Consider the following 26239-nt stretch of genomic DNA (forward strand, 5'->3'; position numbering starts at 1 on the left):
TTAAAAAAATTACAAAACGAAGAGAGTGTTTAACTGAACATGGCGGGCATGTGGGATCTACGGTGAAAGTTTATCATGTGGTCATTCACTCATTCATGTGCACATGATTTTAAACCCCCACAATTAGATCAAAAAAGCTTATAAACTAATCATCCATTAGTGCAATGTTACATTCAGTTTCTTGATTTAATTCTAAGAATTTCGCATATATTCTTATAAAATTTTAAAATATTGTATTTATTCTATAATCTAAATATTATATTTTTTTTCTTTTTAAATTTTAAAATCCCATATTTATTAAAATTTACTTTTTAAACTTTTTTAATCGGCTTTTATATTTTATAGTCATAGTAATTTATCAAAAAAAAAAAATACCCCTTAAGATCCCTCTTTAAATTTCTAAAATCCATTGAAACCACTTTCAAATTAGAATGAGTCTGCCATTAATACCCACCATACTCACATGATAGATCTTTGATCTCCAATTCAATTTATTTAAGATCTCTTTAAATTTCTAAAATCCATTGTCATCTACTCTACAAAACATCATTAGGGTTCTCAATTTTACATCGCCATCAATATTCGAATTTTTAATAGGTTTCTTAACTTTTGAATCAGATACAATATTTAATGAGGGTTTGAATATGAATAGATGATTCAATTCCTTTCTTAGCCTCTACATATAAAGTGAAGGCCTATCCTACAATAATTTCAACATATTCAAAAACCCATTGTTCCTAGAAGATGCCCAACTCTATTGCAAACCCAAATGAACAATGAAATATGGGAAAACGGTAACATCCAATTTTCACAACAAAATTGATCATTTTTAATTAAGGTAACTGATGAGTTTATAAAACTCTTTGATCGATTAGATCTTATAACAGGTAAATTGAGAAAGCGAAAAACAGTAAGATAAAGCACAAGAATGAATCTGAATGTGTCGAATGATTCAATTGATTCAATCCTCAGCAGAGCTTGATGAAGAACTTCCGTTCTAGAGTATTTTAGGGTTACAAAAGATAAGAACAATGAACGCTATTAAATTCTCTATCAAATCTTACGTTCTCGGATGCATGCAAGCATCTATAAATATTAAACCCTACAAAACAACTCACGGATGGACAGGCCCATACCGGAGACTAAACTGGACTAACTATCGAGCCCAAGACGCAACACCTTCTGGACCTAACCATCTCCGCCTTTGCGTCAATTGGAGCGAGACTATCACTTCTTCTTGCTGGGTACAGCTGCAGGAACCTTCTTAGTGGTTTCAAACAAACGAGGGATGAGAGCGAGGATTGTCTGTCTGAAGCGAATGTACCACTGGATCATGTCATCGAAGTACTTCTTGTCGTCTGCTGAGTTTTGCTTGCAACGATGAATGATTCCTAAAACATGTTCCAGGCATGCAGTGGTGTAGAGATGTTTGTCTGCCAAAGCGAACATACATTTTTGGCCTTCGTTTCTGGTAAACATGACAAAATTTCTTTTCGGGTCAATCTTTCCCATCTGCATCATGTTCAGATCACTTGCTGAGCCAACATGAGAAATAGTGGGCTTTTTCTTGAAAATGCTAGCGATCTCCTGATCCATCTTGGCAACTTCCATGATGTAGCATACAAGCGTCCTCTTGAAATGATCAATTATCGGACCATACTCTGCTTCATTTGTGAGGAGGATGTTGTGCAAAATTATCCAATCATGTGGATTCAAATTGGGAAGATCAGCAAGCAAAATGGCATGTTTGGTTTTAGCAGAACCCCTCAGCACCTTGAACCAAACGTTCGTGAAGTTCCCTTCTCGAAACGGCTTGAGGACCCGAACGTTGACAATCTTCTGAGCGCTCCAAGTTTGATATTGTGGTTGGGCAGCCCTCAGATAGAACTCGACCAGATCCCTGTCAACCTTTGGATGAGGATGAGGGATATCAGCAACGTTGTCAAAGGCATGGAAGATGAAGGCCTTTCGGGTCAGTGGCATGTCGAACTGAGAATCTACAGAGTTGATGCGATCCAGTGAAATCACTGGTTCGAGCCACAAAATTCTTGGATTTTCAATCGCTTCCTTCAAAAGCTTCTCAAGAGTCCACGGAGGAAAAAGGGTTTTCCTACTCTCAAGAAGGTCATGAGCCTCTTTCAATTTTTTTTCAGTTGCCTCAGCCTCTTTGGCAACCCGAGCGCTCATATCAGCATCCTTATCGCGACCTTACTTCTTTAAGAGATATGCAATCGTCTCTTTATCATCGTCAATATCTTCAGCAATTTGCATCCCTTTGTCTTTGACACCCGAACCTGAGGCTTGACCTGTTGAAGGAGGTTCGGTTGTTTTTGTTGCTGTAGAAGTGGGAGGCGGCTGAGATACATCCTCTCCCCCTTGTTTTCGGAATGGACACGAACTCAAGGAGCCCTTCAATTTTGCTCAGGAGAGAAAGGGAAGGAGCAAGCTTTTCTGTGAGAGTACGCCTCACTGAGTAATTTAGTATTGGATCATGTGCTTCAAGGATGTTGGAAAGGGCTGCGTGGACATCCGAAACACATGATGAAATCACCTCTCTTTCAGATCGAAGAGATTCAATCTCCTTTTGAGAATTGGAGAGTTGAAGATTCTTGACCTTGAGAGCAGTGGTCTTTCTAGCGAGAGCGTCCATGAGAGAGTTCTCGGCAGCTAGATCTTCATGTAGCTTAGTTAGGTGCTCATCAATGGTCGCCTTAAACAATGGGTTGTCATTGGTCAGAGTTTGACGAAGAGTGGCGAAGGACTGCAGTTCTGAGGCAACTGAGATAGCCAGCTTGTTGACAATGGGGTCAAGCTTCGTTTTAGTGGCATCGGCAGTTTCCTGTAAAGACTGCAAAAAAGAAGAAGCATCAGCAAATAGTTTATCGACTTTTTCGGTCGCTGCAACACAGGCCTTGGTGGAGGCATCAATAGCTGCAGTGGCTGAGCTGATGGAGGCTTCATGAGCCTTAGTAAAAGCATCAACTATCCTCTGAATGGCAGCCTCAGAGATGTTAGACTGGGATGAAGAAGAGGAGGAAGCAATGAGAGAATCAATCTTCTCGTGAAGCTCCTTGAGATGCTTTTTGGTTACAGGAGCATCATCGTCATCATCACTTTGCACCTGATATGGACTGTAATAGACCGAATCAACTGTCATGTTCTCCCAACTAGGAAATGGTTCTTCATTCTCTGCGGAGTGAGCAGGAGAGGAGGGTGGAGGTGAGGGTGGAGGCTCGGTTGTGGAAGTAAGTTCGGTTGCTAATGTATGTTTGGTAGTGGGAGTGGGTTTGGGTGCGTCAGTAGGAGCCCCCGTATCAGATACATTGGTTCTTACTTCAGCGGTTGTTGTGGTCGCTTCAGTAAAGATGGGAGGGGGTACTGGGATAGAAGTGGGTGGTATTTGAGTGGTGGAGGTTATGGGGGGAATGGAAATGGAAATGGATATTGGTGGAGAAGAGATAGGTGAACTAGAAACATGTACCTCTGGGGTAGGCGATCGTGGAGGAGTGTTACCACGCAGGGACTCTTCAGAGTCAGAACTTTCTTCCTTAGATTCGCTTGAGGAGGAAGCGAGTATCAGCCTTCGTCTGGGTTGGGTTTTCCTCTTCTTCAGAGGAAGAGATTGAGCCGCCTTGGTGAGTTTGCATTTCTTCGGAGAAGGGCCTTTTGCTCCCTTGGCAACCTTCTTTTCTTTCCCATCGGAGCGGGCCTATCAGCATCGTGGATGGATTTGATCATATCAGGAGTGAGCTTTCTAGGACCAGAGCGACGAAACTCCTTGTAGGTTCGGATGATACGGCTGTCGCTTGGGACGTCTCCAAACATCGACTCAGGGATTGAGCCAATAAACTGGAACTTAGATGCATCAGAGACAATAATCTTCGTAGTATGGAAAGTACCTATCGAAGAGAGTGGAGAACCAGCAACGATGGGAACGTGATACTTGTCCATCACCCACTTGGTGATCAACGTCCAGAATCGAGCGTAGGAGATCTCGGAGTGTCGAGATATGGATGCAAGGCTCTGAATCAGTTGCTGCCATAACATCGACCCATAGTCAAGGTTGATACCGTGATATACCCCATAAAGAATCGTTATGAAGAGACGACTCGCTCCGTCAGAACCAACACTGCGTTCCAATAACCCCTTGAATAATACTGTGAAGAACCCGTTCCACTAAGGAGGCAAGCACGATTTCTTGAACTTGGTGACCGTCGTCAGCACCTCAGTATATCCCATGTTTTAAAACATGGAAAACAATTGGCCCACTGGAATGGAGTCAGAGTTAACCCTAGACGAATCGGGTTCAAACCCTAAAAGCGAACAAAATCGCTGCTTAGAGATGGATGTCTTGTGATCAAGAATGTCAAAGAAGATTCTATCGACAGACTTATCATAATGAGCAGTGGAGAAGATTTGTGATAAACATTCCATTGGAACAACTTCAACTTTGGTGAGAGCGAGAGCAAGCGGCGAATATTTGAGGCATTCGATGATCGGGAACATGAAGGCATCGTAAACGTGTGGAGTAAGATCGATGATCAGACTCTGTTGAGGACAAATCGACAGGATGTGGGAAGTGGCATGAACAGAAGATGAGTCCGCCATTGAAGTGAAGAAGTTGGGAGAGATGATGAACAGTAGAATACTCAAAGATTTTCTTGCTCTCTGAAATTTGGGTGCAGTAATGAGGTAAATAATGGTCGAGGTTACCTTTTATACCGTGGTGAGAAGAGAGCGAAAAATTTGTCCCCAAATCTTCAAGGGAAATACGAAGGGTTTTCGTAGGTGATTGATGCGTGACAGTTGGTGGCCCCGATGAATACGCAGGAGAGAGAAGAACTGTCCCGATTCACACGCCTTCCCATCAGACGCCGTTTTTAAAAAAAAAACGGGTCCACTTCGCACGCCTGTCCTTCAAGCGCCGTTTGAAAATCAAAGCGATTGGACTCCCGGCTGAGTCAGCATCTTATCCCTTTAGAGGGAATGTCATCTTAAAGCAGAATGACCACGTGTAACATTATGAGCCACAACTCTTTTATAACTTCAAAAACATGGCTTGTAAAGAATGTAACTAGAATTTTGGAAAATCAAAAAGATTTTCGTGCTTAGTGTGTAAAAGAAAAAAGAAATAAAGCAACACATATGTGGGAATTTGTGATATCAGTAAAGACACGAAACAATGGATCCCGGGCACGAATCTCTTCCTTCAAAGTCAAGAGAGACCTTAAAGTGTTTGTTTGGTTTCCCGTTGAAGTACGATCAGACACTTATTGAGAAGTGTTGAAAGGCATCTTTTAATCAGGCTAATTTGGGTGGCTTTCGCTTCAGTTCATAATTTTTGATCTTGACATAAGACAGAAATCGACTGAAGTGCTTGTGAGACCAATGTAGTCTGTTGAACAAGCAGGTGTGAATAGAATTTAAGTGGCAGTGTAAATTACTTTATGTGAAATCTAAAAAAAATTAAAAACTGGATTCCAAGGGAAGAAATGTTATGGGATTTAACAATTTCATAAGAATCAAACAAAAAGAAATTAGATATTTCACGTCACATCCCCATGGATAAGTTCGTCAATTCGTTAGTGAAAGCTAGAGCAAAGTTGATTGTTCACTGTCAATGCATAGTAGGTATTGAATTGTGGGTTTCACTTAGCACGTAGTGACACGAAGCTAAGATCATGAACACAGAAATTGTGTAACCATAAACCTCAGTGGTAGTTTCTAAGAGTCTCAAGGGTTACTTTTATGAAGCGAACAAGATGGAGAAAAGTAGTATAGATGGTGTAAAGAAACCAAAGTACCTCTGCTGTTAAAATAAGGTCAAAGCAGAAAACTCTTATCTCATGTGAGAAGAGAGTTAGGTAGCTCATGATTAGAATAAATATGAAAGGCTAATTGGGAAGACAAGGTTTGTATATACCAAGTCAGTAAGGCTATTATTCAGAATCAGATGAGGCTTTGGATACATACAATAGCATGCTTCTAGGGACACTTAACTAATGAAAGAATTTCCCCACACATATCCACAGAAAAAAAATTATCGAACAAAAAAAAATATTTTTGGAGTTTTTGATTTTAAAAAAAACAAGAAAAAGATTTTGGAATTTTTGATTTTAAAGAAGAAAAAAATGAGACAAAAAAAATTGGAACCGAACCCGAGCGTTCGGTCTATTTCGGTTGCCAAAAAAAATGAAATTGAAAAAGAAAAGAACTTTGAAAATAAGAGAGATGAAATTGAGAAAAGAATAGAAAAGGTTTACAACCAAAGAAACTACCTTTGAGTGATAAGCGAAGATCAGAGAATAGGACCAAACCCGAGCGTTCTGTTCATTTCGGCACACACGTGAACCGAACCCGAACGTTCGGTTCATTTCGTTTCCAACGTTTAGTTTTGAGAAATAGTTTTTGGTACTGACTCCGATTCCATCATTCCTAGCCCTTGTAAAATTTTATTGAAACTCGCTTTAGGAAGAGCTTTGGTGAAGATATCGGCCAGTTGATCAGTGGTTCGAGCAAAGTGAATTTCGACGTTTCCATCTTCGACATGATCCTTTAATAAGTGATAGCTCAGTGCTATATGCTTGGTCTTGGAGTGTTGCACTGGGTTATGACAGATCCTAATTGCACTTTCTGAATCGCAATATAGTGGGATCTTTTTCATATTGAGTCCATAATCACGGAGCTGGCTTTGGATCCAAATCACTTGAGATGTACAGGAGGCAGCTGCAATGTACTCTGCTTCGGCTGTAGACAGAGAGACACATGTCTGTTTCTTTGATTGCCAGCTAACCAACTTCCCGTCTAGGAATTGGCAGCCTCCAGTTGTGCTTTTCCTGTCTAAACCACATCCTCCAAGGTCTGCATCTGAGTAGGCTTGAACGAAGAAACCTGAGTTTGAAGGATACCATAGACCGAGGGAGGTGGTTCGTTTCAGATACCCGAGTATGTTTTTCACTGCTAGCATATGTGGTTCACGAGGATTCGCCTGAAACCTAGTGTAACACCCCGGATTCCCAGGTATTATTTATTCTTATATTTTTGGTATTTTGTGAGGATACTCGGCGAGTTGGAGCTCAGACTCGCCGAGTAGGATCGCGGTTTGGACGCAGGTTCGCGCCTGGACTCGGCGAGTCCACACTGTTTAATGAAACCCTAAATCCCCGGGTTTGGAGCCTATTTAAGGGCACTTATAGCCTCCCATTGCGGCTACCAGTCCCTTGAGAGAACCCTAAGAGAGCTAATTCGTTTTGGGAGAGAAGAAGTCACTTTTGGGCCTTTGTATTCCTTGTTTAGCAAGAAGAAGGTGGAAAGAGCAAGGAGGAGGTGAGATTCTAGCAGATCCAGAGTCCAGAGGGTTCATTTTGAGGTAATGATTCGAATATCCTTCAGTTTTAGGGTTGATCTTTAGAGTTTGGGTTTTATAATCCCTTTGAAGAGTGATTACGTGAAGCAAATGGTCCCTCTTCGAGTTTGTGCCTTGGATCTGGACTCAAAGAGGTCCAGAGACCATAACCCTTGGGGCTTTTTGGGTTATTATGGAATTATTAGACCTAGGTGGTCATTTTTGGGACCAAATCATCTTTTGATGCCTTGTGGGGGTTATACAAGCATCAAGTTCCAAACTTTACATGACATTCATGCTTGGGGAGGCTAGATCTATGGTTTGGGAAAGCAGATCTGACCTCAGAAGGTCAATAGAGTTTGTGCATGGCATGAACTCGCCGAGTTGTTCTTGAGACTCGGCGAGTAGGGTTGGGGTTTCACGTAAAGTGTTCATCGAGTGGACTCGCCGGGTTGGGGGTTGACCCAGTGAGTCAGGGAGAGTCATTAGGGGGCCGAGTCAAGCCTGAACTCACCGAGTTGTTCTTGAGACTCGGCGAGTTGAGTCGTGGTGGCCCCGCGATTCATGCCAGGTGGAACTCGTCGAGTCAGGGAAGCACTCGACGTGTCAAGGGAGGATTCTAGGGAGTCAGTGAACACGTATAGACTCACCGAGTCCGGTCAAAGTTGACCGTTGACCGTTGACCAGAGTTGACCAGTGTTGACTTGATAGGGGTAGTCAACCTTAGTTGTGAAAGTGTTAATTAGAGATATATTGTGTTATAGGAGGATTATAGCTCGAAGGATCAAGCGCGAGTGATTTCCGGGATTCGCGAGTTATCGAGATACGCGAGGTGAGTCTTCTCACTATACTTTACCTTGAGTAGGTAATCAGAGTTATGTGACAGAGTATTTGTATGCTATATGTATGTTATGTGTTGTACTGCATTATTTCTATGTGATTTATGCTGTGCATGTTTATAGAGTTGGAACCGGAAGGTTCCCAGAGTTAGAACCAGAGGGTTCACAGAGTAGGGTCTACGGACCCACAGAGTTATAGCCTCGAGTGGCTAATATGTGTTATGCGTGGTATTTTGGGGAACTCACTAAGCTTTATGCTTACAGTGTTGGTGTTATTTGTTTCAGGTACTAGTGATGACCGTGGGAAGGCGCCGGCTTGATCAGTACACACATATGGGATTTTTATGATATGTGATCTTGGGATTCTTTGTATGACATGGATTGGAGTTTTAAACATTGATGTTTTATGAAAATTAAATGAATATGTTTTTATATTATGCGAAAAATTATTTTGAAATTTACGGTATTACACCTAGCACAATAACACACAGAAAACATTATATTGGGCCTGCTAGCTGTGAGATACATCAAGGAACCAATCATCTGGCGGTATAACGTTATATCAATTGCCGGTTTTTCCAAGGATGGTGTGAGCTTGGTGCCGAACGCCATTGGAACTTTGATCTTTCAGTCTCCCATCATGCCGAATTTAGCAAGAAGAGTCTTGGTGTATGCTTCCTGGTTGATAAAGATGCCTTCGGGTCCCTGTCTAATAGTTAAACCAAGGAAAAAGTTAATCGGACCCATTGAGCTCATTTCAAATTTAGTCTCCATCAGCTTTCTGAATTCAGCTGTTAAGCTAGGATTCGTTGAGCCAAAGATGATATCATCGACGTAGATTTGAACAATCATAAGGTGGTTACCTTCCTTCTTACGAGAGAAGGTTGGGTCAACCGAACCTTGTTTGAATTTTGACATCTTTAAGAACTTAGTTAGCGTTTCATACCATGCCCTAGGCGCTTGTTTCAGACCGTAAACTGCCTTGTCTAGAATATAACAGTGATTAGGGTGCTTTTCATTCACAAAACCCAGAGGTTGCTCCACGTAAACTGTTTCTTCAAGTTCTCCATTCAAAAAGGCGCATTTTACATCCATTTGGTAGACCTCGAAGTTCTTGTGTGCAGCGTAGGCAAGAAATATTCGAACAGATTCCAGCCTTGCTACCGGAGCAAAAGTTTCCTCGTAATCAATTCCTTCTTCCTGGCAGTATCCTTTCACCACGAGACGAGCTTTGTTTCGAATCACATTACCTTCCTTGTCCATTGTGTTTATGAATACCCGTTTGAGACCAACGACAAAGGCATCTTTAGGAGTTGGAATAAGGCGCCAAACCTTGTTTCTTTCGACAGAGGCATAGCTTGAACCCAGTCAGAATGACCAAGAGCAGTGTTTACTGTCTTCAGTTCAACTTTGGATACAAAAGAATTATACATGCAGAACTCAACTTTGGAGGATAGAGATGATTGCTTTACCTTCAGTTGAGATCGGGTTAGGACCTTTTCAGAGACATTACCCACTATCTGAGATATAGGATGATCTTTGGTCCATTTAATAAGAGGAGGATAATTTGGATCATAAGATGGATCCAATTCGGCGTTGACCATTTCTTCCAATTCAGATTGACTATCGTCATCGTAGAACATATCGGAATTCTCCCCCTCGACTGATGAGTCTTTTTGATTTTCAGGTTGGTTCGAACCTGCGGGTGCAACAGAGCTCGTAGGTGTAGCTGGACTTTCTGGTGCTACAGGACTTTCCGGTGTAGCAGTGCTTTCGGGTGCTACAGGACTTTCGGGTGTAGCAGAGCTTTCGAGTGCTACAGGACTTTCGGGTGTAGCAGAGCTTTCGGGTGCTACAGGACTTTCTGGTGTAGCAGAGCTTTCAGGTGCCATAGGAATAGAATTCTCCCCCTGAAATTGTGAGTTCGGTTGATTTGAAGAAAGTGGATTCTCCCCCTCAACTGAAGCGCCTTGCTGAGGAGGTTCGTTTGGAACTTTTTCTCCTTCACCCATTCGTTTGGCTGCATCTTCAACAATTTGCTTCAGATGATCGATTTTGTTGTCTGCTGCCTTGGCTTCCGAGAGAGTAGCTTTCTCAGGTTCATCGAATAATTCCACAAACTGATCGAACAAATTAGCAATCGTGGCCGTGACCTGACCTGTCTGAGAGAAAATCTCTCCAATTGCTCCTTCGGCAGTCTTTAGCTTCTTGACGTAGCTGTCATCGAAAGTCACATAATATGTTTCTTCAATCTTTCTAGAACGCTTATTTAAAACCCGATATGATTTTGAAGAAAGAGAGTATCCCAGAAAAATTCCTTCATCAGCTTTAACGTCAAACTTGTTACGATGTTCTTTGGAGTTGAAGATGAAACATCATGAGCCGAACACATGGAAGAATTTTACGTTCGGCTTCCTGTTATTGATGATCTCATAAGGAGTAAGAGAGAAGCGCTTGTTGAGATAAGACATGTTCTGCGTAAAACATGCTGCAGCAATAGCATCAGCCCAGAAATACAAGGGAAGAGAAGCGAAACTTAACATGGTTCGTGCCGCCTCACACAAGGATCGGTTTTGCCTTTCGACAATACCGTTCTGTTGAGGCATGTAGGGAGCTGAAAAGTTGTGACTGGTTCCTTTTTCTGCCAAAAAGTCTTCAAATTCTTTATTCTTGAATTCCAGTCCATTGTCGCTCCTAATGTTTCGAACGACTTTTCTCAGTTGCACTTCTACCTGCTTGATAAACATCTTTAGCTTAAGAGTAGCCTCAGATTTGTGCTTCAGAAAGAACACCCATGTAAAACGTGGGAAATCATAAATAATAACAAGAATATACTTGCTACCGCCAATGCTTTCGATTGATGATGGACCACACAAGTCAATGTGAAGCAAGTGGTTCAACAACTTTTGTGTTTATAATGGATGGGTGACTTTGATGACCTTGTTTCCCCATTTCGCATGCAGCGCACAAGTGTTCTCGATCAAACTTGAGCAGTGGAAGAACCCGAACATGACCTCCAGTAACAAGCTTGTTGATGTCTTTGAAGTTGAGATGTGAGAGCCTTCGGTGCCACAACCAGCTTTCGTCAGAATGAGCTTTGGACAAAAGACATATAGTTGGATTTCCTTTGATTGGTTTGAGATTTAGAGGAAACATTTCGCCTTTTCGGTCTGATTTGAGAATAACCCTTTTTGATTTCTTCTCTATGATTTCTGAACCTTCGTCGTCAAATGAAACTTTCAGATCGGTACCTCCTACCAGTTGAAGCATAGTGATGAGATTATGCTGTAACCCTTCAACGTACACCACCTTTCTTATTGTGATGTCTCCATTGGTTATCATCCCATAACCCTTTATCGTTCCATAGAGTTCTTACCAAACTTGACATTACCACCATTTTGAAGAGATCGAAACTCCCTTAGCTCTTCCTTCCTTCCTGTCATGTGACGTGAGCAACCACTATCAATGTATCATTCTTCGTCAAACTGCTCATCACTAATAACCTGCAAAAATTAAGCAGATTTAGGAACCCAAAGTTTCTTGTGTCCACGTGAGCCTTTCACAGGAACAGGAATAGTAAGAGAAACATCAAAAAGATATGTTCTTTTTATTAATGTTTTTTCATCTTTCCTCTTAATAGTGAATACTTTGATTTTGTTAGGGTTAGCTATAGTCGTTTTGGTTTCAGATTTTGGTGTTTGGGCATTAAACTGCTTTCGGTCATCCTTGACTGAGGAAATCTTCGATTTTCCTTTCATGTTCGTTGATGATTTTGAATTTTGTGCAGGAACAGAATTGGGTTTAGAAAAGGATTGAGAATGAGAGGAATCAGAACGAGTGAATTTAGACTGGGAGTTTTTCCTGACTTGATGTTCTAAATGACCCTTTTGTTTATGGTCATTAGAGGGACCGAACCTGGATCTTCGGTAGCTTTTGCTTTCGGGACCGAACCTATCCTTTCGGTTGCTATTGCTTTCAGGACCGAACCTGTCCTTTCGGTTCTGTTCCTCATGCGGCCCGAAAGTCTTTCTTTGACTTTGAATTTTTATCAGGATAAGAGAAATGAGTGTTTTGAGAGCGCCAAAACTATTTTCGCTCTGAGAGATTCTTTTTGTATCTTAGGTTTCTCTGCTGCTTTTGATTTTTCACCTGTTTCGGTTGTCTATGGATATTATCTTTTTGTTTCAGCTTCTTGGCAGCCGGTTCCCTCTTCATAGATGAGGTTTCGCTTGTGGAGGTGACTTCTTCTACAGGTATTTCTTTTGTGCCACTTGTACTTGGAATGTCAAAGTTGTCAGGCTTATTCAGCGGCTCTGGTACATATCTTCCTTTTGTTTTCTAGGACGTTCGCTCTGACAAACCAACTATTTCGTCGGCATTATCTATAGGAGCTGACCAGAAGAACTCATCACAGCCATCTGCATTATCTTCGTTCACTATGGCAGTGAGTTCTGTTGTTTGATGCTCGGTTACTCCTGTGACCTTATACACTTGATTCGGTGTTGTTCTCACCTTTTGGTACACAACAACCTTTTCTTCAAGAGTCGGGGACTTATTTTTGAACAAACGAGCGAATTCCACAGAATTTTCAGAAATAAGATTTTTGTGGTTTTCGGGTTCGCACTTGACAAACTGTAACATCCCGGAATAGCAAGAGTAAAGTTGAAGGGCTAAAAGAGTAATATGGGAAAGATAGACTCGGCGAGTCCATGGGTGGACTCGGCGAGTAGAGTCGCGACTTGGTCGCGTGTTAAGTGGCCGACTCGGCGAGTCAGTGTATTGGAGTCGGCGAGTCGGCGCTGAATGGAGAAAACCCTAAATCCGGAAGTTGAGCCCTATATAAGGAACATTATGTTTCCTCCCCAGCCTCCTTATCACCCCTTGAGTCCCAGAAACCCTAATTTCGTGGAGAAACCCCATTGTTGAGTAAATTGGAGCTTAGAGAGGTGGTTGTTGAAGAGATCTTGAAGAAGAAGAAGAAGAGGCTTGGAGCAAGGGGCTTTGCTTGGATTCGAGTTCCATTGCAGTTGGGGCGTTCTTTTGGAGGTAATATCTTGTCCTTGGGCTGTTACTCTTATGGATTCATCATTTTGGGGTTTATGAGAGCTCATCTTGGTATGTTTTGGAGTTTGGAGGTTAGATCTGAGGTTGCTACCTCAGATATGGAGTGGTGATGGTCCAAATGTGCATAAAGCCCCTGTGTTTGAGTGTGTAGTGAAGCTATCATGTCCCAAACCCTAGCCTTAAAGTGTATAGGGCCTAGATCTCTTTGGATTCATGTAAAGTTTGCCACTTTACCTGATGGATGGGTTGTAGGAGGCTAGATCTATGTTTTGGATCAATTGCATGGCCTGAAGTGCTTCTGTATGGATTCAGACCGGTGGTACTCGGTGAGTCACATGGGTAGAGTCAACGAGTTGCTTGAAGATAGGCTGGAACTCGACGAGTTGGAAGAACAACTCGGCGACTTGGATGAAGATGGCCTGGAACTCGGCGAGTTGTATGAACAACTCGGCGAGTAGGTTGAAGATAGCCTTAGACTCGGCGAGTCTTGTCGAAGAGTCCCAATATTTTCTGGGTGAGTCGAGAATCGGTGAGTCAAGGGATGACTCGGTGAGCTATGTGCGAGTGGACTCAGAGTTGTTGGACTCGGCGAGTCTCGGGGTGACTCAGCGAGTTAGGTTGCGGATTGAGGGAAGTTCTGAGCTTGGGGACTCGGCGAGTCATCGGGTTGACTCGGTGAGTAGAGTCAGTCAGGGGTTGACTTTGACTTTGTCCAAGGGTTGACCAGTTGTCTTCCAGGGGTATTTTGGTAATTATGCGTATTTATTGAGTTCAGTGCTTTGGTGTTGTTCAGTGGAGGAGTTCGTGTCGGAGTTTGGAGCAGCGGGATCTTGTCCTTTCAACCGTCAGTTTGGAGGTGAGTTATCCTCACTATATCAACAGGGTCTACGGCACCAAGGCCGGCCCTTATCGGATTGAGATCCGGGTAGTTGTTGTTATGTTGATTCCTTGATATGTTTGCATCCTGGTGGCTAGGATGGTATATGTTAGAGACCTGATTGAGATCGGTATCCTGAGAGATAGGGTGATGCTATGCTAGTGACCAGTTAGGTCGGTATCCTGGTTAGGATGATGATATGTTATGTGATCTGTTTGATCTGCTTGTTGACTGTGAATTGCTATATGATTGTATGTATATGTGCACATGGTTGTTTGGACTGGAGTTGGGTTGAGGCGGGTCCTGTTTGTGCTGTAGGCCAAGATACCCAGGACGGACCGGTTGTCCCGAAGGCCCAGCGAGCGGTCCAGATAGGCTGTAGGCCACAAGAGGGCGGACCAGACGTGCCGAGGCTTGGAGAGTGGACCAGGCCGACTAAAGGCCTGGCTTGGGCGGACCAGTCATACTGTAGACTCAGAGAGTGGACCAGGTGGATTGAAGGCCCGGTGCGGGCGGACCAATCACACTGCAGAATCGATGTATGTGGTTAGATTCGGAGAGTGGACCAGGTGGATTCAAGGCCCAGTGCGGGCGGACCAATCACACTGTAGACTCGAGGTATATGGCTAGACTCGGAGGGTGGACCAGGTGGACTGTTGGCCGGTGCGGCGGACCAGTCCCACAGTAGACCCGAAGTGCATGGCTGTTCTGTGATAGGATATGTTATGGCATGTTATGCGTGTATGGTATATGTGGTTGGTATTTTGGGGATATCTCACTAAGCTTTCGGGCTTACAGTTGTGGTTTTATGTTTTTCAGGTTCTTCAGGAGACCGTGGCAAGGCGAAGGCGTGATCGTACCGCTCCTCGTGTTTATGTCGTGATGAGATTCTGGGAATACTTAAAATAAATTATATTGAAAACCTTTTTTTAATAACTTTAATGGAATCGAGTTGTTTTCGAAAATTTTAAATTGGCTGAAATTTTTGGTCGTTACAAGTTGGTATCAGAGCCTTGGTTTGAGTGAATTGGAGAAACACTCGTGTGACTCCAGTCTCAAATCGAGGGGAGAGTTTTCAAAAGAGAATTTAAAATGGTTTTCAAAATGAGTAAAGGAGGATGCGGAGGTACGATCAGCCGGAGCCAGTAAGTAACCCCAAAATACCATACATGATATTTGTTTCTGAGTTTGATAGAACAACATGCTAGTACTAGGCTAGGGATTTTCAGGATTTCATGATAATGTTGCCTTATTTGTGATGCCTATAGCCTAGGATTTCCTTGTGGGAGATTTTCAGTGTTCCTCTAGTGGTGAGGGTTGAGAGTTGTTATGCATGTTTTCTCTAGGGTGTTGTGGTAGTACTTCATACAAATATGGGTAGGTGTGGAAGGTAGTATGGCCCGTACTACTGAAAGCACAGGACCCATACGCGTAGCAGGGAAACCATGACCTCTAGGGGTGGGTTGGGAGAGAGTTGGTTTCCGGGATAGTGGGAAGTATCTGAGTCTTTGTGGTGATTTTTAGTATGGAGATTTCGAGGCATGCTGGGAGTGGATCCGGGTCAGGATCGGGAGCAGGAGAGGGAGTTCCGGGCGGGTCAGTACTGCCCGAGGTTATTGGTCAGATGAGCCCGTGCGAGTTGGATGCGAGGATTCATGAGATCCTGCATGATGAGATTGTTGCGTTGTTCCGGGATGAGTTGCCGGAGTTGTTTGGATCGATCAAGATCGCCATGGTTGAGTATTTTGATGAGCGCTATGCAGCTCTCACAGAGACGGCTGCCGCGGCGGCTACAGCAGCTGTAGCAGCGGCAAGGGGGAGGAGCTGGTCGGGGCTTTCAGTATCGGGACTTCGATAATACGAAGCGTCCCACCTTTGATGGAGTTCAGGACCCGATTGTCGCTATGAGGTGGTTATCGGACGTGGAGGGGTGTTTCTTCATGTGTTCATGCCCTGCTGATCAGAGGGTGAGGTGTGCTCTGAACCTGTTGAGGCTTTGGGCGAAGGATTGGTGGAGATTGACCACGGGGTCATATTCAGATGCACAGAGGGCTGTGGTGTCATGGGATCAGTTCAGGGAGATGTTCAGCACTCGTTATGTTCCGCAAGTTGAGAGGGAGAGATTGGCTCAGGAGTTCCTTGAGCTGAAGCAGGATTCAGAGTCGGTGACTGAGATCACTAGGATGTTCACTGAGAGGGCGATGTTCTGCCCAGAGTTCGCTTCGGAGCAGGCTCGGATGTCTCGATATCTGAGCATGCTCAAGAGGGACATCAGACAGTTTATGTCTACGCAGAGGTGCGAGACCTTGTTGGAGTTGTAGGAGGCCGCTAGGCGGCGTGAGTTAGAGATTGAGTTGCAGTTGCGTGAGCTGAGGCAGGCTCCGGTGCAGTCGCAGTCGGCGCCGTAACGGTCCAAGACCGTTGATGTTAGAATGGGGGATCTGAGCAGCCACACTTGTGGGAAGTATGGGAGGGGTCACACCGGAGTTTGTAGGTCCGGTGGTGCATGCCGCACGTGCGAGGGATTGTCGGCAGTCAGCGCCGGTTCGGGATTTGAGGATTTGTTATCATTGTCATCAGATTGGACATTTGAGGGTCAACTGTCCACAGCTTGCTGCAGGACCGGTGCAGGCTCCAGCACCGGCCACTTTGAGGATCACAGGTGGAGGTCAGGGTGGAGCGGAGCCCCCAAGGGCTCAGGGTCGTGCTTTCCAGCTTTCAGCAGAGGAGGTCAAAGCAGTGCCGAAAGCAGCTGCGGGTATGTTTCTTCCTTGATATCTTGTTATCTTGTGATTATTGTGGTGTATTGTTTATGTGCTGGTATCTTTGTGTGATTTTCGATGAGGTATTCGTCGTTTTTGAGGGTTTTGGGTTAGTTATGGGTTATTGTTTTGGGAATTTCGTTGGTTATCATCCATGAGGGTTATTAGTGGAAACTTGGCATTGGTTTGAAGGCCGGGTAGCATCTACTTTCTGAGGAGTGGTTAGATGCTGATTGAGCTTCTTTCGAGAGGATTAATCAGTGTTGATATGGTATCTTGTTAAGGTTGTTTATGCTTGTGGGAAGCAGTCCGCGTGTAAGTGTTGGTTTTGTGCAGGGTTGTTCTGGGTGGTCGGTATTGGCGACCGATGTTTGATAGTCGGTGCTACAAGTGGGGGAGAATTAGAAAATTCTCCGGAAGATCGATGAGCATTTGAGGTTGCTTAGCTATTGGGATTCAGCAGTGTTCTGCCAGCCCAAAGTGTAGGATGGTAGGAGCAAGTGCCGGGCATGCGGGGCGGGATACAGACCTAGGGCATTTGATTATGGAGGGCCTGGGATTCGGGCCGGGATCGAGTGTGTATGATGGAGATAGAGTTCGGAACCCCTTGAGGGCTAGAACAGTATGCATGGGAGGGTCTCGCAGAGAGATAGCTCAGAATGTTGGATGTTAGCTGAGCGGTCCGGATAGACTGAAGGTCGGTGGGCGTACCAGTCAGGCCGAAGGCTCGGAGAACGGTCCAGCCAGACTGAAGGCACTAGAGGGCGGTCCAGATTGGCTGAAGGTTCTGAGAGTGGTCCAGATTGGCTGAAGGCATGTGAAGGCGGTCCAGTCATGCTGAAGACTCTGCAGGTATTGATAGAGCGGTTCAAGAGATGGATGGAGTATGTTGCGATGTGTTAGCTTTAGAAGGTCTGGCCCCGGGTATTGATCTTGATTAGTTGAGATAGTGCATGGGCTTGAGAGTGCCTGCGATTAGAGTCAGAGTATGTGTGTTGGATGGATAGCGGTTACGCTATAAAGGAGTGGTGTGGCGTTGGGCGAGCACCGTGGCACTTGTCGGAGTGACTAGGCGACCAAGTGGATTCCTTGGTAAAGGAAAAGAGAGAGGTGTGTAACTCCGAGAGGGAGTGCAGGTTCACGGAAGTGAAAGCAGCATAGTAGAGTTATGATTAGAGTGATCCGAGTATGGTTATTGAGCAGCATGTTTGCGGCAGTGGAATGGAGTCACATCCGATTTGGGACCTTCTGCTGAGGTCGCGGAGGGAATTCCGTGGGTGTAGAGCCAAGAGGCTCGGAAGGGATGCAGGGAGAGAGTCTTGGGCTCTCAGTGTGATTTTGATTAAGGGTTGAGTGCGTAGTAGTGGTTCATCTTAGGGGATGTTTGGAGATATCATCAGTGTATCAGGTTTTCCCAACCTGAGGGTGCTAGAGCTAGTTTAGCATGTGTATGTGATTGCAAGAGGAGAACTCATGGGAGTTGCTATGAAGAATGTGTCTTTCTGTCAGCAGAATGATTAGAGTTAGACTCGGATCGGAAATCCGGTGGTGCATGATTATTTTCTAGCTCATATGGGTCGAGTGATGGTTGTGATTTGGAGATGTGTTGCATCATGAGTAGTACTTAGTTGTTAAGTGGGGTTATATGAGGGTAAAGTCGGTGGCCGGCTTGAGTCGGTGGTTAGGACACCGTAAGAAAGGAAAAAGTGAGCTTTTGGTTTCTATGGTTGTATTTTGAGGAACCTGGTTGGGTTAATGCCAGGAGGTGCATGGCAGGAGTATTTCTAGGGGTTGAGTTGTTGCAGGCTTCGAGGACGAAGCCTAATGTAAGTGGGGGAGAATTGTAACATCCCGGAATAGAAAGAGTAAAGTTTAAGGGCTAAAAGAGTAATATGGGAAAGATAGACTCGGCGAGTCCATGGGTGGACTCGGCGAGTAGAGTCGCGACTTGGTCGCGTGTTAAGTGGCCGACTCGGCGAGTCAGTGTATTGGAGTCGGCGAGTAGGCGCTGAATGGAGAAAACCCTAAATCCGAAAGTTGAGCCCTATATAAGGAACATTATGTTTCCTCCCCAGCCTCCTTATCACCCCTTGAGTCCCAGAAACCGTAATTTTGTGCAGAAACCCCATTGTTGAGTGAATTGGAGCTTGCAGAGGTGGTTGTTGAAGAGATCTTGAAGAAGAAGAAGAAGAGGCTTGGAGCAAGGGGCTTTGCTTGGATTCGAGTTCCATTGTAGTTGGGGCGTTCTTTTGGAGGTAATATCTCGTCCTTGGGCTGTTACTCTTATAGATTCATCATTTTGGGGTTTATGAGAGCTCATCTTGGTATGTTTTGGAGTTTGGAGGTTAGATCTGAGGTTGCTACCTCAGATATGGAGTACTGATGGTCCAAATATGCATAAAGCCCCTGTGTTTGAGTGTGTAGTGAAGCTATCATGTCCCAAACCCTAGCCTTAAAGTGTATAGGGCCTAGATCTCTTTGGATTCACGTAAAGTTTGCCACTTTACCTGATGGATGGGTTGTAGGAGGCTAGATCTATGTTTTGGATCAATTGCATTGCCGGGAGTGCTTCTGTATGGATTCAGACCGGTGGTACTCGGCGAGTCACATGGGTAGAGTCGACGAGTTGCTTGAAGATAGGCTGGAACTCGACGAGTTGGAAGAACAACTCGGCGAGTTGGATGAAGATGGCCTGGAACTCGGCGACTTGTATGAACAACTCGGCGAGTAGGTTGAAGATAGCCTTAGACTCGGCGAGCCTGTTCTTGGACTCGGCGAGTCTTGTCGAAGAGTCCCAATATTTTCTGGGTGAGTCGAGAATCGGTGAGTCAAGGGATGACTCGGTGAGCTGTGTGCGAGTGGACTCAGAGTTGTTGGACTCGGAAGGTCTCGGGGTGACTCGGCGAGTTAGGTTGCGGATTGAGGGAAGTTCTGAGCTTGGGGACTCGGCGAGTCATCGGGTTGACTCGGCAAGTAGAGTCAGTCAGGGGTTGACTTTGACTTTGTCTAAGGGTTGACCAGTTGTCTTCCAGGGGTATTTTGGTAATTATGGGTATTTATTGAGTTCAGTGCTTTGGTGTTGTTCAGTGGAGGAGTTCGTGTCGGAGTTTGGAGCAGCGGGATCTTGTCCTTTCAGCCTTCAGTTTCGAGGTGAGTTATCCTCACTATATCAACAGGGTCTACGGCACCAAGGCCGGCCCTTATCGGATTGAGATCCGGGTAGTTGTTGTTATGTTGATGCCTTGATATGTTTGCATCCTGGTAGCTAGGATGGTATATGTTAGAGACCTGATTGAGATCGGTATCCTGAGAGATAGGGTGATGCTATGCTAGTGACCAGTTAGGTCGGTATCCTGGTTAGGATGATGATATGTTATGTGATCTGTTTGATCTGCTTGTTAACTGTGAATTGCTATATGATTGTATGTATATGTGCACATGGTTGTTTGGACTGGAGTTGGGTTGAGGCGGGTCCTGCTTTGTGCTGTAGGCCAAGATACCCAGGACGGACCAGTTGTCCCGAAGGCCCAGCGAGCGGTCCAGATAGGCTGTAGGCCCCAAGAGGGCGGACCAGACGTGCCAAGGCTCGGAGAGTGGACCAGGCCGACTAAAGGCCTGACATGGGCGGACCAGTCATACTGTAGACTCAGAGAGTGGACCAGGTGGATTGAAGGCCCGGTGCAGGCGGACCAATCACACTGTAGAATCGATGTATGTGGTTAGATTCGGAGAGTGGACCAGGTGGATTGAAGGCCCGGTGCGGGCGGACCAATCACACTGTAGACTCGAGGTATATGGCTAGACTCGGAGGGTGGACCAGGTGGACTGTTGGCCGGTGCGGCGAACCAGTTCCACAGTAGACCCGAAGTGCATGGTTGTTCTGTGATAGGATATGTTATGGCATGTTATGTGTGTATGGTATATGTGGTTGATATTTTGGGGATATCTCACTAAGCTTTCGGACTTACAGTTGTGGTTTTATGTTTTTCAGGTTCTTCAGGAGACCGTGGCAAGGCGAAGGCGTGATCGTACCGCTCCTCGTGTTTATGTCGTGATGAGATTCTGGGAATACTTAAAATAAATTATATTGAAAACCTTTTTGTAATAACTTTAATGGAATCGAGTTGTTTTCGAAAATTTTAAATTGGTTGAAATTTTTGGTCGCTACACAAACTCAGAACAGTCGACTTCATCCTCTATAGAAATTTCACTCATATCATTGTCCTCATTAAGTTCAGATGCATTTTCAACATCAATTTTATTTTCTGAACTTAGATTGGCACTCAATGAGTCAAATTTTTGTATGGTTTCGGTCCTGAGTGTCAGCTTATCGTTTTCATCCAAAAGATTTTTAAGCATGTCCTTATGGTCTTTGGACTTTATAAAAGATTCTATTTTGTCCAGACCATACATATAAGTAGGATTCACATCATCGGAAGATACAACACTTTCATAGTTGTACGCTTCAGCATCGATTTCATCTTCCTTAAACTCAAGGAAGGGTAAAATCATGCAATGTATCTTCTGCCCTATTTCACAATTTAGATGCAGTTGAGTAATGTTGGCATAAAGCCTTTTAGAAATCAAACAAAAAACACTCCTTTGTTTTAACAATTTCAAATTGTCTCTTTGCAAATAAATGTTTTCATCCTTAGACTTAATTAGCTCCGACTCCTTCAGCTCAGTCCACATCTGTCGCTCCTCACTCTTGGATGACACCCTGCTTATTTGGTCAGTTAGTTTAGAATTTGTGACCCGAGTTTGAGTTAAACAACCATCCAGATTTGAGATTCTTGAATTTAAGTTATTTAATTCCTTTTCATACGATTTCTGTGGAATTTTGAACGAAACAAAAAGAGATTGTACCTTCTTGATCAGTTCATCAAGTTTATTGATTTGCACACTAAGAGGTTTTGTTGTGAAGCATAAGTCCTCTTGCTCCTTGGTGTCCTTATTTCCACCATCAGTATTGTATCCCCTCATGTGAGATACGTTAGTCACCATCAGACACTTTCCACTGCTTTCACCACCTTTTGCGACATACGCCTTTCCATGAGAAGGCTTTCTCACCTCATCATCTTCTGAGTCGGTCGACCACACCTGTACGCCGCTGAACTCGTCATCCTCTGCTGAACCCTGTACAATAAGAGCATTCATAGAGGGATTAGTAGCAGCTTTCTTTCTCTTAATTTCCTCCAGCTTTTTCACAAGGATTGCCTCTTCATCTTTCTCCTCATCTTTCTCTGCCATTTTCTTCAAAACACAATCTTTGGCATAATGATTCTTTCCTCCACAATAATAACAGATGACACCAGAGTCTGCTTCAACCTTCGCCTCTTTCTTTGGTTCCTCAATGTTCGGCTCCTCCCTTACCTTTTCAGAACTGTAGCTTCCCTGCCAATTTATGTTTTTATTGGTAGGAAACTTCTTCTTGATGAATCTTTTGGGATTGGACACCATCATAGCATAATCTTTTGAAGTTAGATCGTAGTCCTCCAGGTTCAGATCTTCGTCTTCTACTGCCTTTTTGCTTTTAGACAAGAGGGCCAAGGACCCCAAGTTTGAGACCACACTCTTCTCTTGCATCACTATCTTTTCTTGGGATTTCAGAATTCCCACCAGTTTCGCCAGCGAATATGACTTGAACTGCTCGTGAGCTTTAACTGTAGACACAACAGCTCTCCATTCGGATCTTAAGCCATTCAGAAAAGTGACCTTCTGTTCAATTAGTTTCCTTTCGATATCATGTTTGATCATCTTGCTGAGAAGATGATTGAAGCGATCAAACGTCTGTGTAACAGACTCATCAGGATTTTGCTTGAACTCTCCAAACTCAGATAAAAGCAAGTTCTGAATTGAGTGCTCCAAATCTTCATCTGTGGAATACAACTCTCGCAGCTGATCCTAGATTTCTCTAGCAGTACTGCAGGAACTCACCAACCTAAACGTGTCAGATTGAAGAGCGAATCAGATCAATCTCAATGCTTTGATGTTGCACTGAAACTTCTCCTTTTTGTCTTGAGCAACGTCTTTCACATCTTTTAACATATCATTATACTCTTTCTGAGTTTTAATAATTCTGGATGTTCCTGAATGAGCAAATGGTCCAGACACAATAGCTTCCTATATTAGTTACCCATTATCTTCAGATCCGATGACATAGTCTTCGAAATGATGCGCCCAAACCTCGTAATCTTGAGTGTAAAGAATTGGAATCTTTGTTGTTGATCCAATACTGTTTGAGATGCTGATAGGATTAGATTGAGAATCGTCCATGCTTGATCGTTTAACCTGTTGCAAGATCAGACTTGTAATATGTAATATTAGGGAAAAACGAATAAATAATGAGATACGTCAATTATGGAGTGACGGCTCAATAAATATCAGTTAACGCGGAATAAACCCTAATAACTTCTTTCACAGAAGAGATGTGTATGAATTACACATCCTCCTGCTCTGATACCAATTGATGAGTTTATAAAACTCTTTGATCGATTAGATCTGATAACAGGTAAATTGAGAAAGCGAAAAACAGTAAGATAAAGCACAAGAATGAATCTGAATGTGTCGAATGATTCAATTGATTCAATCGTCAGCAGAGCTCGATGAAGAACTTCCGTTGTAGAGGATTTTAGGGTTACAAAAGATAAGAACAATGAACGCTATTAAATTCTCTATCAAATCTTACGTTCTCGGATGCATGCAAGCATCTATAAATATTAAACCCTACAAAACAACTCACGGATGGACAGGCCCATACCAGAGACTAAACTGGACTAACTATCGAGCCCAAGACGCAACACCTTCTGGACCTAACAGTAACATCATCATTTCCATAAAACCCAAGTTATAAAACCCCCTTTTTCCCCTAAAAATTAAGTTGTTTGAAAATTAGAGTAATATAAATAATATTGAGTCTCCGCTGTTGCTGATGTGTGTGTACAATCATGTATTTGCCTTCCCATAATCACAAGTGGTACCTAAAATCATTTAATCTGCAACTTTAAGCCAAATCTTAGTGAGTTCCCACATACAACAATATACATACAATTCATGCACATACATGAGCCTTCAATCTATCTGGCCCGCCTCGCAAGGCCTCCAACATGCATGGACCGCTCTTGAGCCTACAATATGATTGTCATTCCTTGCAAGGCCTAAAGTGTAGGTAGATCACTCTCCCTCAACATACAACTGATCCATCACTGGCCTGCCCAGGTATGTTGGCCTACAACACAAAGCAGCACCACCTCAACCCACCCCACCACAATATGTCGACATATGAAACAACAAGCAATCAAGTAAACACATAAATTTAGGAAACTATCTACCCTAGTCCACCTGACTAACAACTCACTACTGCATATCAGGCCTCACACAACATATTATGTCATTATTAACAAATCTCCAAGAAATGTATAGCTATATGCAACCAGAGGTGAGATAGACATTTAAACAGGTGATCCTACTCTACAGCCACAACTAAAAAAGGGAGCAGGCAAAAAAGCCTACATCAAGAGTTCTCAAGCTATCCTATGTGACTACATACAACCCCTAAGGCATCCTATAGACGATCACCACCCTACTGTTACTCTAACCATCATATCACTACACCTATATCCTCACATACAAGGATATAAACTATAGTACATTGTATAGTGAGGAAACTCACCTGAATCGAAGACCAAAGGAAACACAGTAATACGCTCACCCCATGCACTGATCGCCCCCATGAACCGATTAGTACCAAACTAGGTTGAACCTTAATCAATAACCTAGTCCTTTAAGTTTGACGCAAGGTCAAACTGGTCATAATATCAACAGTTAACAAAAGTCAACATTCAACCTTCACCACGACATGGACGACTCTTGATCACGTCATGGAATATTCGAACAAAACATTCATGAGGGCCTTAATCGTCATGACGTAACATACATATCGTCATCTTATGGGAACTAATTATTGACAACTTAATGGACTAAGCCCTTAATCTATTAAACCACACACTCATGTCCTCCAGAGGCTTCCTTACACCCAAATATCCATAAAAATTGTTGCTTTACAGATATGCATGCATGAGTTCAAATCTCTATGCAAGTCTTGAGCTTAAGTTAGGTCACAAATGATGAATAAAATGTCAAAAACTCATGCATGAGTTCAAAATTCTCTAGCAAACATTAGATCTAGCACATGTAACCACAAAAGGAATCTAATGACCCATAAAGTTTCCAACTTTATGGAATCTCAACACTCCCACTAGTCTAAACATGGAGAATAGTGCATAAAAATCTAGATCTAGAAACAAGGAATCATAAAGTTTGGAGCTTGAATACTCTCAATGCTACGAAGAAATTTCTAGAATATAATGATGAGACTTGAAAGCTATATGCAAGGATACCGCCTTCTTCTTCAAGACACCAAAACACCACCAAAAGCTCAAGAACTCAACAATGGAGGCTAGGGTTTCATTGAAAGGGCTGGTGGCTGAAGAGAATGCCTTAAATCTTGAGTTTAAGGGCTTAAATATGGAAGAAACCCAAAAAGATCATGGGCTTGGGTTATAGCTGATGTTACGTTGTGACCTTCCTTTTGTCACATCGTGACAACCATCCTGGATACACGTTCATCCCATTAGCATGTTACGTCGTGATGCTCCCTTCATCACGTCGTGGCACAAGGTTCTTTTTCCGAAAAACCTTACCTTTGATCATTTTAAACCCTCAACCGATCTATTTTGAAAAATAGGTGTTATAGAAACGCTCAATATTTCTTGCAACGGGTGACCAGATAGACCATAAACCAATAAAATTGCTAAACCTTTGGTAAGTATAGAATTAGAATCAACATCAAATTTCACATTTTTATTGTTGGAATTGAGATATGCTCGTAACCACACTTGAGAAACACATCATACAATATTGTTTTTATTAGGTGTGAATTCGTCTTTAAGGGTTTGAAGATGTTGCCATAGAATTACAACTGCTCATATTTGGCTCTTGGATCCTGTACAGATTGGACTACATTGACGATTTCTTGCATCTTTTTGGCGAGTTCTTCGATAGGTTGGTGTGTGTCTAGGTCCAATAAAATGGGTAAGTCAAACTCGGGGTAAATAGTCTAGTGGGTATCAATTGGATTGCTATTGTTTCAATAGGTAAAAGATTTTTTTGTTGGTGAGGAGTCGATCTCCATCTACGGGCCGGGTTAGATAGTCAATGCTAATTTCGTTGATCCAATGTATGGAAAAAGGTTTTCATATCAAAGGAAAATGTAACACCCGTTTTCTAGAATAGAACAGTTGTGGACTAGAGGGTATCAAAAGTAAGGTCTTTAGGAAAAACCATGTGCCAT

At 43.4% G+C, this 26239-nt stretch overlaps 1 pseudogene; it reads right to left on the reverse strand.

Annotated features, from left to right (window-relative positions):
* Positions 1–443: 443 nt before the first annotated feature.
* On the reverse strand, positions 444–26239 carry LOC145060394 (sufE-like protein 1, chloroplastic/mitochondrial pseudogene; annotated as a pseudogene).

Source organism: Lactuca serriola, chromosome 6 (genome assembly GCF_051521515.1).
Source record: "Lactuca serriola cultivar US96UC23 chromosome 6, Lser_US96UC23_V15, whole genome shotgun sequence".
NCBI classification, from domain to species: domain Eukaryota; kingdom Viridiplantae; phylum Streptophyta; class Magnoliopsida; order Asterales; family Asteraceae; genus Lactuca; species Lactuca serriola.